The following is an 11,991-nucleotide window of genomic DNA, read 5'->3' as shown; positions in this document are numbered from 1 at the left end:
TTATGTTGTGTATTTCTGAAACTCCATTTTTATATTCTAACGTTTTGTTTGATATACATGTCAAATTTTAAAAAGATGATGAAATTTCTCACATGGATGAAAGATTGGAGGGGACAACAAGCATGGCTGCTTCAAATATTCCTGACATGGGACAACATGATGAATGACTTGATTGTTGGTGGTTGTCAATTGGTTGAATTAATGTTGTAAATTTGAACCTTATTTTTTGCCTTTGGACTTCTTCATGTGCTTTGATGTTTTAACTTTGAACATGATCTTTTATTTGGTCATGGAAATGTTGTTTTGAGAAATTGTTGGACTTTGAACTACTTTAGAAGTAGAACTATTGTTATGAGACATTATTGGACTTTTAGAACCATTTTAGAACTGTTGTTTTGAGAAATTATTGGACTTTGAACCGATGTGAGTCTGCCATTGTAATCTTGATTGTTGCCCCCACTGTGATTGTTTACAATACAAGCAGCATTCATTCAAGTTCAAATGAAAACGTCAATTGCAAAATTGCATTATAAAATGTAATGAAAGAACTGCATTACAGGGAAGGCTTCTTGGACTTTTATGGTAGTTTTAAATTATATATGTTAGGGCACCTTGATGTATTTTCATGTGTGTTTTTCACTATTATTTATGTATGTTGATTCTTAAATTTTTCAACCATCACCACCATTAACTGCAACAGTTTTCTTAGAAAAAAAATAGTGGGCCAACGGGCCAGCCTGCTAGCACGCCAGGTGGCGGGTCGGGTTGAAAATCTGAACTCATAAATCCTAAACGAGCTGGCCCAACCTAACCCTTTTTTGTTGGGCTAAAGTCAAGTCGGACTAAAACAGGCAAGGTAAACCCGTTTTGTCACCCCTAATGCAAACTGAAATATATTTTCTATTTTGAATTGTCCTCCAAATTTATATTACGGATTATACAGTCCATAATATAAATTTGCATTAAAGATTTAAGACGTAGTGGTGTAGGAAATAAAGAAACCCAAAAGCAAAGAAAACATATAAGAGGTGGGGGTTAACATCTATGGGGGGTGTAAGGAGCAAATACAACGTACGCAATCATAAAATAAAAGCAAGGAGAAATGGAGATGGGAGGTGCAAGAAATAAAGTTGGAATGACCGAGTCCACATTTCATCTCCTTCTTCTCCATCACCAATCTCCATTTTCAAGCTCCACGAAGACAGCCAAGAACGTTGTCGCTGGTACCCCATCGCCGCTCAACATCGTCGCCACTAGAGGCTACGCCGGTGACACCTCCTTTTTTGTCTTCCAAAACGAGTGCAGCTTCTTCTTCTCTTCCTCCTTTCCCGTGTGAGCAGCTCTTGGACGCCTACCCGCTGTTGCCGCGTTCTCCTCCACTATGGGTGTTGCTACATGAGGTGTCGCCGACACTTTCCTCCCCTCTATTTTCCAAACGCGTAGGGATTCCTCTCCTCCATATTTTGAAATCACGGGTCCAACCACCGCTCCGTCTATTCATGCACTACCGTCGACTGCCATTTCAACACCCTCGACTGGAGATGCTACCACCACTACCCACGCCAACAGGGCTTATAATCGTTCACCCAAGACATCTAAAACGGAGCCAACACTAGTTCCCCTCCACCAACGAGCCATTGCGAGACATTGTCCCATCTCTTTGCTCATTTGTTGTTGTTGTTATTATTGAATGATTACTCTATACTATTGCAATATAGGAGATAGGAGTGGAATAACAGAAGATTTATGATAAAGAGGGGTGAATTGGATGGTAGAGTGGATGAACGTGGACCTGGGTTGTGATGAATGTGATCCTTGTGTTGAATGTACAAGACGAAAGATGTTGGAAATTAGGTGAAAATGTTGATGGATTATGTCTTTATTGTGTTGGAATTGCAGGTGATTGAAGGATGTTGTTGGGTGTTGAAAATGGAAGGAGAAGGTGAGGTTTGGAGGGTGGAGAATGTGGAAATTGATGAATGATGATAAACGTGATTGGGCTTCTCTATTTCTGGGTTGAACGGGTGCCCTGTGATTATATCTGTTAATTGCCCCTGTTATCGGGTGAAAAACTACTTGGGAAAAATAAAATAACATTAGTGTGGAGGAGATTGAAGGAGGATAATGGAGGTAGTTGTTTAGAGAAAAAATGCGAATGGAGGTGCTCTATGCCCCTATACTCGAGAAGAAAATCAAAGCCATTTTTCAGTTCTTAGTTTTAAATATATAAATAAATGTAGAAATATGGATAATTTTTTATCTATTTTGGTTTTGTATTTTGGGTCATTTTATATCTCTTTGTAATTTAGTTTGGATTTTTTCTTCTTCCACACCTAACTTATTTATAATTCCGCTATTGTCTTTTTTGTTTGTAGTTATCGATCTTCAAAATACTTTAGGAATCACCGGTTTGCAAAAATTGGTGTTATTGATTTTCAGGATGTGAGTGTACCAGTTTGCAAAATCTGATTTGGACTATTTTAAGTTCTTTTGTGTCTTGGTTGACATATTTTAATTTATAAGTTATTTTTTTCAGATATGTCTAGAACTCACGATGCTCATACAATTCATAGAGAAAGTACTAACAAGATGAGTGAAGAACACCCTCAAGGTCTATATAATACCTCCTTACTTTGTAGTTATTAAGATCATGTCACAATGCTTCTTTATCTACCTATAATGGGACAATTTTGTCCCAATATCCCTCTAGATACTATTGGTGTTGTGGCACCACCAATTGAGTTGTTAATATCCCTCTAGATACTATTGGTGTTGTGGCACCACCAATTGAGTTGTTAGGGTGGACCAAACAAATGATACAACTGAACTTAGACAATGTTGGGGGCCCATGTGTGATTTAGTTGGTTGAGAGATTTGTATGAAGATCTTTATGAGACCGAGTAGTGGGAGTATGTTGCACGAGCTTACTTGTTGCATCTTATTGGATGCACAATTTTTACGGACAAGAGTGCAACATACATTAGTGTCTTATACCTATTATTGTTCATAGATCTTACGACATGTGGTGGATATGCATAGGACTTTTAGAGGTGCATATAAAAAACTGGAAGTGGGTAAAACTTGGTGTTGTGGTCAACACATGAGGAAACTAAAGTCCCCATAATTCCACGCTTAGGATATAAACACCCAATGAGGCTTTGGGCATATAAATACTTAGGAAGATGTTGAATCAACCAATGTGAGACTTGTTTCCCTTCTACACAATGTAGCTGAGTTTCCCACTCAAGTCCCACATTGCTAAGAATATTGTGTGTGTGAGTGGCTCATAGAGGTCAGGTCCTTTGTAATTCTCAACTTTGATAATGCAATGTGTAACATATCGACCGGATATTATTAATTTAAATAAAATAGAAATAAATATAAATATAAACTCAAACTTATTATTATTGTCTTTCCCAAAACCGCGGGAAATTTAAAACATTTATTAAACCATAGCGTTCCAATAATCCATACTAGTTCATATTCCAGTAAAAATATGATTTACAAGAATCTGAAAATAAAATGGTAGTAAACTTCCATAAAAAGCTTTCCCACGCTAGCCCCTCTCCAGCTCTATGCCTCACCAGCATCACTTGGAACATTATTTGCTCCAATGTGACAAGTCACATGATTATCGCCAAACACACACAGAAAGGATAGGCACATAACAACACAAATAATAAATTAATAAAAATAGAGATTCACCCCAAACTACTTTATTTCATCTAAATGGCTTAATCTTAACAATCGATACCCAAGGATTTCATATGATCATCTCATTATACAAATGAAACTACTAATCTATTTACCCATATAGGTATTTGGCCATGGACCTAGGACATATCATGCTTCCGCGAACCTGCCCGCTCGTGGTCCAACCTCTACGAACCTCCCCACTCGTAGTCCAACTTTACGGACCTCCCTACCCATAGTCCAACACACGTGATCGAATAGCTACGAACCTCCTCGCTCGTAGTAGTCCTCAAGTGTGATCACGGAACATACGAACCTCCACTCTCGTATCCTCACACGAGAGCATCATAATATGAGCCTCTCCACTCATATTATCACGTGTTCATCACCAATCATGAACCTACCCGCTCATGACATTGTCAAGCATCTCCCGGTCCAAGTCCACATCTCAACACATTAAAATGAAATTAAGAAAAACATATTATCCTATACAAGATACATACTCAAAACTACAAGAAATTGTAATTTACCTACCGATAATTACATACAGATTTGAATCCTTAGGTAAACTTGTCATTATCTATTGATTTTACGTACGAATTTAAAAATAATTAATTATTAAAAATCAAAAACTAAAATATGATAGTAACATGCTCACAGGAGAGTCGTGCTCATTTGTTAAAAAATTTTCTAATTAGCGCTCCCTAAAAATCACTTATACAAAGAAGTTTTTCGATCGCGCTCACTAACTCACTAAGAAGAAGTATCGTTCTCCTCTGTGACCCTGCTTTGGAAACCTAACATCCACTGCGCGCCTCCTCCGCACGCCTCCTCCTCATTGGTTCTTTCCTGCAACCCTAGCCTCCATCGCACACTCCTCTTCTGCATTGGCACTCCCTTGAACCCTAGCCTCCACTAACTCGTGCCTCCTATGCATTTTCCCGCTCCTGCAACCCTGGCCTCCAACGCATTGGCCCTCCCCAAAACCCTAGCCTCCACGACATGCTCTTCCTCTACATTGGCCTTCCCATGGAAGCACCTCCACTCACACTCACTGTAGGTTCTTTGACACAAACATGATATAATGTATTTGTTCCGAGTAATGTAATACAATAATATAACACAAGGTTTTTTCAATTTATTGCAACAGGAAGTTGGAGTCTCTTGAAGTAAGCTTTTCTAACAGCTCAGTTCAAAATCCATACCTAGATAAACATGGTTCTTTTTGTTCTCATTTTGAAAGGATTCATATAGTTATAATTATAATGATTCTTATTGTTGTCATGTCTCCACATTTGAAAATTTAGGCATTGAAGAAAACGTTTAAGAAGCTAGACCATGATGTAAATATACAAGAATTTTTTGGCACAAGGTATGTCATTTATACGAGTTCTGACACTGAAACATTCTTTTCTTCTTGTTTCCTTGTCACAGTAGTCAAACTATTGAGGTACCCACACAATTAAATTATTTGTTAATTTGCTCCATTTTGGGTTGCTGTTATAAATCTCAAACTGAATTTGTTTATCTGTATTGTAATTTTTGTGTGCCTAAGATACATAAGATATGCTCTATTGATGTTTGTGTCTTTATATTTGTTATTGACATTACTCTTGAATGGATTTCGGCTAAAGACCATGAATTCATTGCATTTGTAACTCTGTTTCTTTTTCTTCAGTCTCCCATTTTAGTGATTAAGATCTAATTCAAGAACTTAGTTTGAATAATGCCTTTACATTTTCATGTATCCAAGTTAAAGATCGACGTTAAATGTGAGACACAAAAGTAGTCAGTTTTTAAGCTATGAAAATTAATAATCATATTATCTAAGTATGAATGATAAAATTTTATTAGAAGCACTTTTGTTTAACTTAAAAGATAATGTGCTTGTTGGGAAATGCATCCATGTGTGAAATAAATAGTTAAACTTTAGTGATATATCTTATTTGTTTAAGCTTGTCGATACTTGAAATGTTAAGTATATTAACCCTTAAAAGGGTTTTCTAAAAGCAAAAAGGGGAGGGGTTGAGTTCCACCCTGGGCAACACAGCTTGGCGGGTGCCATACAATGACAAATAATGGGTGGTGAATGATAAGGGATGACAACAACTTTATAGCTTCCAAAAGTCTCATTCACTTGGACTCCAAGTTGTTAAAAACTAAGATCAGAACAAGTCTGACTTAAGTGAAATTAAATCAATTCTGTTTCTAAAACTACATTGGCTTTTCTCTGGGTTGGACTCTCCCACCTAATGGACTAGTGTTTTGGGTTGGATTCTGCTCTTGTATGCCAAAATGTACCAATTTTTAACCTTGTGCCTAGTTTTGTTCTATTTTTAAACGTACCAAACATGGAAAAGGAACCAAATATCCCTATCATAGTTAAATGATAATGGAGCTTTTGGAAGATTCTCAAAGGAAATTTATGAATGAAGGCTAGCAATGGCAGGTCCATGAACTGCAATTACGTTTTTATCTGACATGATTTTGGTACCAAATGCTACCAATGTGTTAATTATGCTAAGAAAAATTAAGTTTCTCTTTATTTTCCTTGCAGACTTCAACAATACAAGGTTGTAGAAATATGAAGCCTCTTGCTTAGCAAAGGGATGGGAACAGGAAAGCTAATTTTTTCCGTAACACATGGTCAAGCATTCATAGAAGATTGAACCATCATGCTTGAATTTGGAGCATGATTTTGTTTCATATATATAAACACTCTACTTGAGACTGAGACTTTAAAATATATGAGTAGTGGACCACAGTATCACTCTCCTCCTCTTCTATTTATAATGAAACAAGTACATATGAAAAAACTACTCTAAGATACTAGGCATGATTACATGCAACAGTAGATACGGCAGTAGATAGTTTCCCACACTCAACACCCTACACATAGGGTTAATGATACAATAGGTAATAATTTTAACACTCCCCCTCAAGCTGGAGCATACAAATTGTATGAACCAAGCTTGGAACAAATGAACTCAATCCGATGTCCCCTTAATGACTTGGTCAACACATCTGCAAGTTGGTCATTTGACCCAACGAACTCAGTACAAATTTCCTTGGTCATCAATTTTTCTCGAACAAAGTGGCAGTCAATTTCTATGTGTTTAGTTCTCTCATGAAACACTGGATTTGATGCAATGTGGAGAGCAGCCTGGTTGTAACAGTACATCTTCATGGTCTGAATTTCACAGAAGTTAAGCTCTCGAAGAAATTGCTTTACCCATATGAGTTCACACGTGAGAGACGCCATTGCCCGATATTCAGCTTCAGCGGTGGATCGAGCCACTACATTTTGCTTCTTACTTTTCCAAGAGATAACATTTCCTCCAAGGAGGACACAATATCCTGTAGTAGAGCATCTGTCAATAGGAGAGCCTGCCCAATCAGCATCACAGTACCCAGAGATTTGAACATTTCCTTTATCTTCATATAGCAAACCTTGTCCTGGAGCCTTCTTGAGGTACCTTAAAATATGGATGATGGCATTCCAATGTCCAAGACATGGAGTCTGCATAAATTGGCTAACAATTCCAACTGCGAAAGATAGATCAGGCCTCGTAATAGTGAGATAAATTAACTTTCCAACGAGCCTCCTATATCTCTCTGGATCGCAGAATAATTTGCCTTCTTCTGTTAACTTCTGATTTAGGTTCATAGGACTCTCTACTGGTCTGCAGTCAATCATACCTGTTTCTTGTAATATATCAAGAGCATATTTCCTTTGAGAGATTACAACTCCATCTTTTGACTGAGCTACTTCAATGCCCAAGAAGTATTTGAGGCTTTCGAGATCCTTGGTTTGAAAATGTTTACACAAGTGCTCCTTCAGTTGAGATATTCCAGTAGTATCATTTCCTGTAATAACAATATCATCAACATATACTATTAGGTAGACACATTTCCCAGGAGAGGTATGTTTGTAAAAGACTGAGTAATCTGCCTCACTGCGTCTTAACCCAAATTTCTGAACAATGGAGCTGAATTTTCCAAACCAAGCTCGTGGTGATTGTTTGAGGCCATATAAAGATCGATGCAATTTGCATACCATACCAGACTCCCCCTAAGCAACAAACCCAAGAGGTTGCTCCATGTAAACTTCCTCCTCAAGATCACCATGAAGGAAGGCATTTTTGATATCCAATTGATGAAGCGACCAGTGACGAATTGTTGCCATTGCAAAGAAGAGGCGAATAGTAGTCATCTTGGCCACGGGAGAGAAGGTGTCACAATAGTCAAGGCCATAAACCTGAGTGTACCCTTTTGCAACCAATCGGGCTTTGAGTCGATCAACCTGACCATCGGGGCCAACTTTAATTGCATACATCCATCGACAACCAACAACTTTCTTACCCGAAGGGAAGGGCACGAGCTCCCAAGTATGATTGCTTTCAAGAGCCTGCATCTCTGCAATCATGGCTTGTCGCCATCCAGGATGATCAAGTGCTTCATTCACATTTTTGGGAATAACAACAGAAGACACTGAGGATAAAAGTGAACAATAGGAAGGCGATAATCGGTGATAGCTAAGAAAATTATTAATGGGATGTGGATTTCGAGAGGAACGAGTACCTTTTCTGAGAGCAATGGGCCAACCTGAATCACCTTGACCAGGAGTCGTGGGATCAAGAGACGAGGGAGAAGAATCTGAAGTAGGGGATTCACCATGTTCTTGAACAACTGGACTATTCGTCGGTGTCCTGTGTTGGAGAGAATCAATAGGTGGAGATGATGGCTCAGGAGGACTTTGGTGGAGACTCGGAGGGACAGGGACATTGAAAATATTGTACTCAACCACGGGAATAGGAAGAACCTGCTGTATGACATGGACATCTTGAACAGATGGAGAGAAGAAAAGGGTCTGTTCAAAAAATGTAACATTGGCAGACATGTAATATTTCTTGGTTTCAGGAGAGTAATATCGATACCCTTTTTGAAGTCGTGAATAGCCCAAGAAAACACATTTGAGAGAGCGAGCAAAAAGCTTGTCTAACCCAGGAGACATGTCATGAACAAAACATACACAACTAAAAACTCTAGGAGAAGTGTGAAAGAGAGGATTTTCTGGAAACAGAATGGAGAAAGGGACCTTATGATTGAGAGAGGAAGATGGCATCCGATTAATAAGAAAACCTGCAGTTAAGATGGCATCTCCCCAGTGATGGACAGGAACGTTGGCACTAAGCAAAAGGGTACGAGCAGTTTCAACTAAGTGTCTATTTTTTCTTTCTGCTATACCATTTTGTTGTGGCGTATGAGGACAAGTAGACTGGTGCAGGATACCATGGGAACTCAAAATATTAGAAAGAGCAGACGAAAAATACTCTTTGGCATTGTCACTTCTTAAGATTTTAATTACTTGACCAAATTGATTCTTGATTTCATTCAAAAAGGATGTGAAGAGGGATAATAATTCAGAACGATCTTTCATAAGGTAAACCCAAGTACATCTCGAATATTCATCAATGAAAGTAACAAAATACCTAAAGCCAAAAGATGAGACACGACTAGGTCCCTAGATATCGAAATGGATGACAAAAAAACTAGAAGTACACTTTGATTGAGACCTTTTAGGAAAGGTAGATCTAACATGTTTTCCTAGTTGACATGACTCACATTCTAAAGTCTGGAGACGACTAAGTTCAGGAAACATTTTCTTTAACTTGGGCAGGTGAAGGTGACCAAGCCGATCATGTAACATTTTAGGATTGGGAGCTGCAACACATGACACACATGGACGAGATCCAAAATGGTATAATCCGCCCGCTTCATATCCTTCTCCAATCTGTCTCTCCGAGCCACGCTCCTGTATAACAAAAGATTTGTTATCGAAGGTTACAGAGCAATTCAATGTTTTGGTTAACTGACTTAAGGAAATTAAATTGAAAGGACAATTAGGGACAAAAAGGACAAATTTTAGATTTAAGGACGAAGATAAGATGGCTTGACCGACTCCGTTTGAGGATGTTTTAGAACCATTTACGAGGGTTATAAAATGAGATTTTTCTTGGAATGAAATGGTTGAGAACAATGAGGTATTACCAGAAATGTGATCAGAAGCACCAGAGTCAATTACCCATGAATTGTGACCTTCCATGGATTGAGAGCAGTTGATGTACTTGGAGCTTGAGCGTCATTCATGAATGACATCATATCATGGTTAGTCATTTTCATAGATGCCAACTTGTTCGCCGAATCATAGAGGCGTTGAATATCATTTGCATAGATATTCTGAGTTCGCTTCCAAAACGAGTGGCAAGTTTTGAAGGCTCGTAGGGACATCAAAAGTCGTGGTTCCACCGACTGCCACAATAGAGCACAGAGTTGGAAATCTGCTTGTTTCCACTGTTCAGCTTTTTCAGAAGGTACGTGGCTGCCATCTTTCTCAAGGTGTTCGTGGTGTCCTTAACCGAGAAACCACATCTCGACGGCAGCGGACCAAGGTAAGTAATTTTGGCCATTTAGTTTCTCGGACGTAATGCAGGGGCTTCTGGAGAATGAAATAGCACTCCCAGTACCTCCAGTGGCCATGATATGATCAAGAGAATAAACAAAAACAGAGAGGATCTCGGAAAATAGTGAAATAGTGACGATTTTCGAATTTGAAAGTGACGATTTCCACAAGAGGTGCTACTGGACATCACCGGAACAGAGATTTGAGGGTCAAAACGGTTAGAGGAGGCTCCGACGACGGCGACGGAGGTGGTGCGACGACGAACTGGCGACTGGAAGGCGGCACGCGCCTGACTGCAGCGAACAGAGATGACGCGCGTGGAGGCGCGTGGCGACGGCGTTGCCTGTGACATCGGCGGGGTTGGCTGTCGCGCGGAGAGGCGGTTCAGATCCGGTGGTTTCCGGACGGAACTGCATCAGTGGACGGCGGCAGACGGTGGCGAACGGCGGCAGACAGTGGCGGAGGACTGCAGACAGTGGCAAACAATGTTGAAATGTTGTTTGACAGTGTTGGGTAGTTCAGAAACGAGGTTAAACGAACTTGGACAGTCGCGGACAGCGGCGGTGACTAACAGCGATCAACCGCGGACAACGGTGACAGACCAGATGAGATAGAAACCAGAGCGGGATCGACCCGCTCTGATACCAACTTGAGACTGAGACTTTAAAATATATGAGTAGTGGATCACAGTACCACTCTCCTCCTCTTCTATTTATAGTGAAGCAAGTAGATACGACATGATTACATGCAACAGTAGATACGGCATTAGATAGTTTTCCACACTCAACACCCTACACATAGGGTTAATGATACAATAGGTAATAATTCTAACAACTCTAAAGGTTTATTATTCAGTACTTTTAATGTACTTAATTCTTTCTTATTTATTCATTAGTAATATTAATACTTGTTATCAACAGGGTATTGTTATTGCATTCAAGTCTAGAGCTACCATAGTTGATAGCACGGTAAGTTCCCAGGTTTTTTCTTTTATATTAATATTTGTATATAAAACATAGAAATATTATATATATATATATATATATATATATATATATATATATTCTACTTTTAGGTTAAGTTTTCATTATATCTTTTCCCTCATGTGTTACGAAACAATAATTTACTTTATCAAAGTTATTTATAATTTTGTCGTTTTGGTCTATTACAGAGATATTGTTTTGATTCTCTTTGCTTTAAATATTCAATGGTACTAAAGCTATTTCAGAAAGGATAATTTTGAAATTGTGATTGTTTTTTAATATTTAAGTCACCAACATACTTCTTTAACCTCAACATTTTTTTTTTCAGGTTGGGAATTTATGTGCTGTAGTAGAAGGTGGACCGTTGGTGGAAATGCACTCATCGTAATTATTGATGTTAAGAAACTTTAGATATTATTAATATGTTAGAAAATGTTATTCAGACATTATGAATGCTTTTGTATATAGATAGTTGTATTTTATAATGTTTAGATTTTTGACCATGTTAAACTTATGTACGAATATTGTATGTTTAAATTATTTACTTTAATAATTTCTTAGATATTATATAAATTTTTTGCAATGATGAACATGAAGTTCAACGTATAAGTCTGCATAATTGTTCCAAGAAAATGGTAGTATCATTAAAGTTGGCACACACATTACTTATGGATAAATTCGTAGGTATTTATCTATGGATAATCCGTAGATATTTACCAACGGATAAATCTGTATGTAATTACATAAGACACATTTACCTACGAATTTTTGTCCGTATGTAATCTGTAGGTAAAACTGCATTACTTACGGATTTTTTTACTTACATACAGAATTTTGTTGTAGGTAATATGT

At 38.2% G+C, this 11,991-nt stretch overlaps 1 long non-coding RNA gene across 1 annotated transcript; it reads left to right on the top strand.

Moving 5' to 3' along the window:
* Positions 1 to 4,392: 4,392 nt before the first annotated feature.
* On the top strand, positions 4,393 to 11,656 carry LOC114183518. Its single transcript, XR_003604384.1, has 5 exons — positions 4,393 to 4,749; positions 4,844 to 4,862; positions 5,001 to 5,065; positions 11,077 to 11,124; positions 11,468 to 11,656. It is a non-coding gene; the product is annotated as an uncharacterized LOC114183518 (long non-coding RNA).
* The last annotated feature ends 335 nt before the right edge of the window (positions 11,657 to 11,991 follow it).

The sequence above is a fragment of the Vigna unguiculata genome, chromosome 5, assembly GCF_004118075.2.
Source record: "Vigna unguiculata cultivar IT97K-499-35 chromosome 5, ASM411807v1, whole genome shotgun sequence".
NCBI lineage: Eukaryota > Viridiplantae > Streptophyta > Magnoliopsida > Fabales > Fabaceae > Vigna > Vigna unguiculata.
Note: the sequence above shows the minus strand (reverse complement) of the source record. Positions and strands in the feature narration are given on the sequence as shown.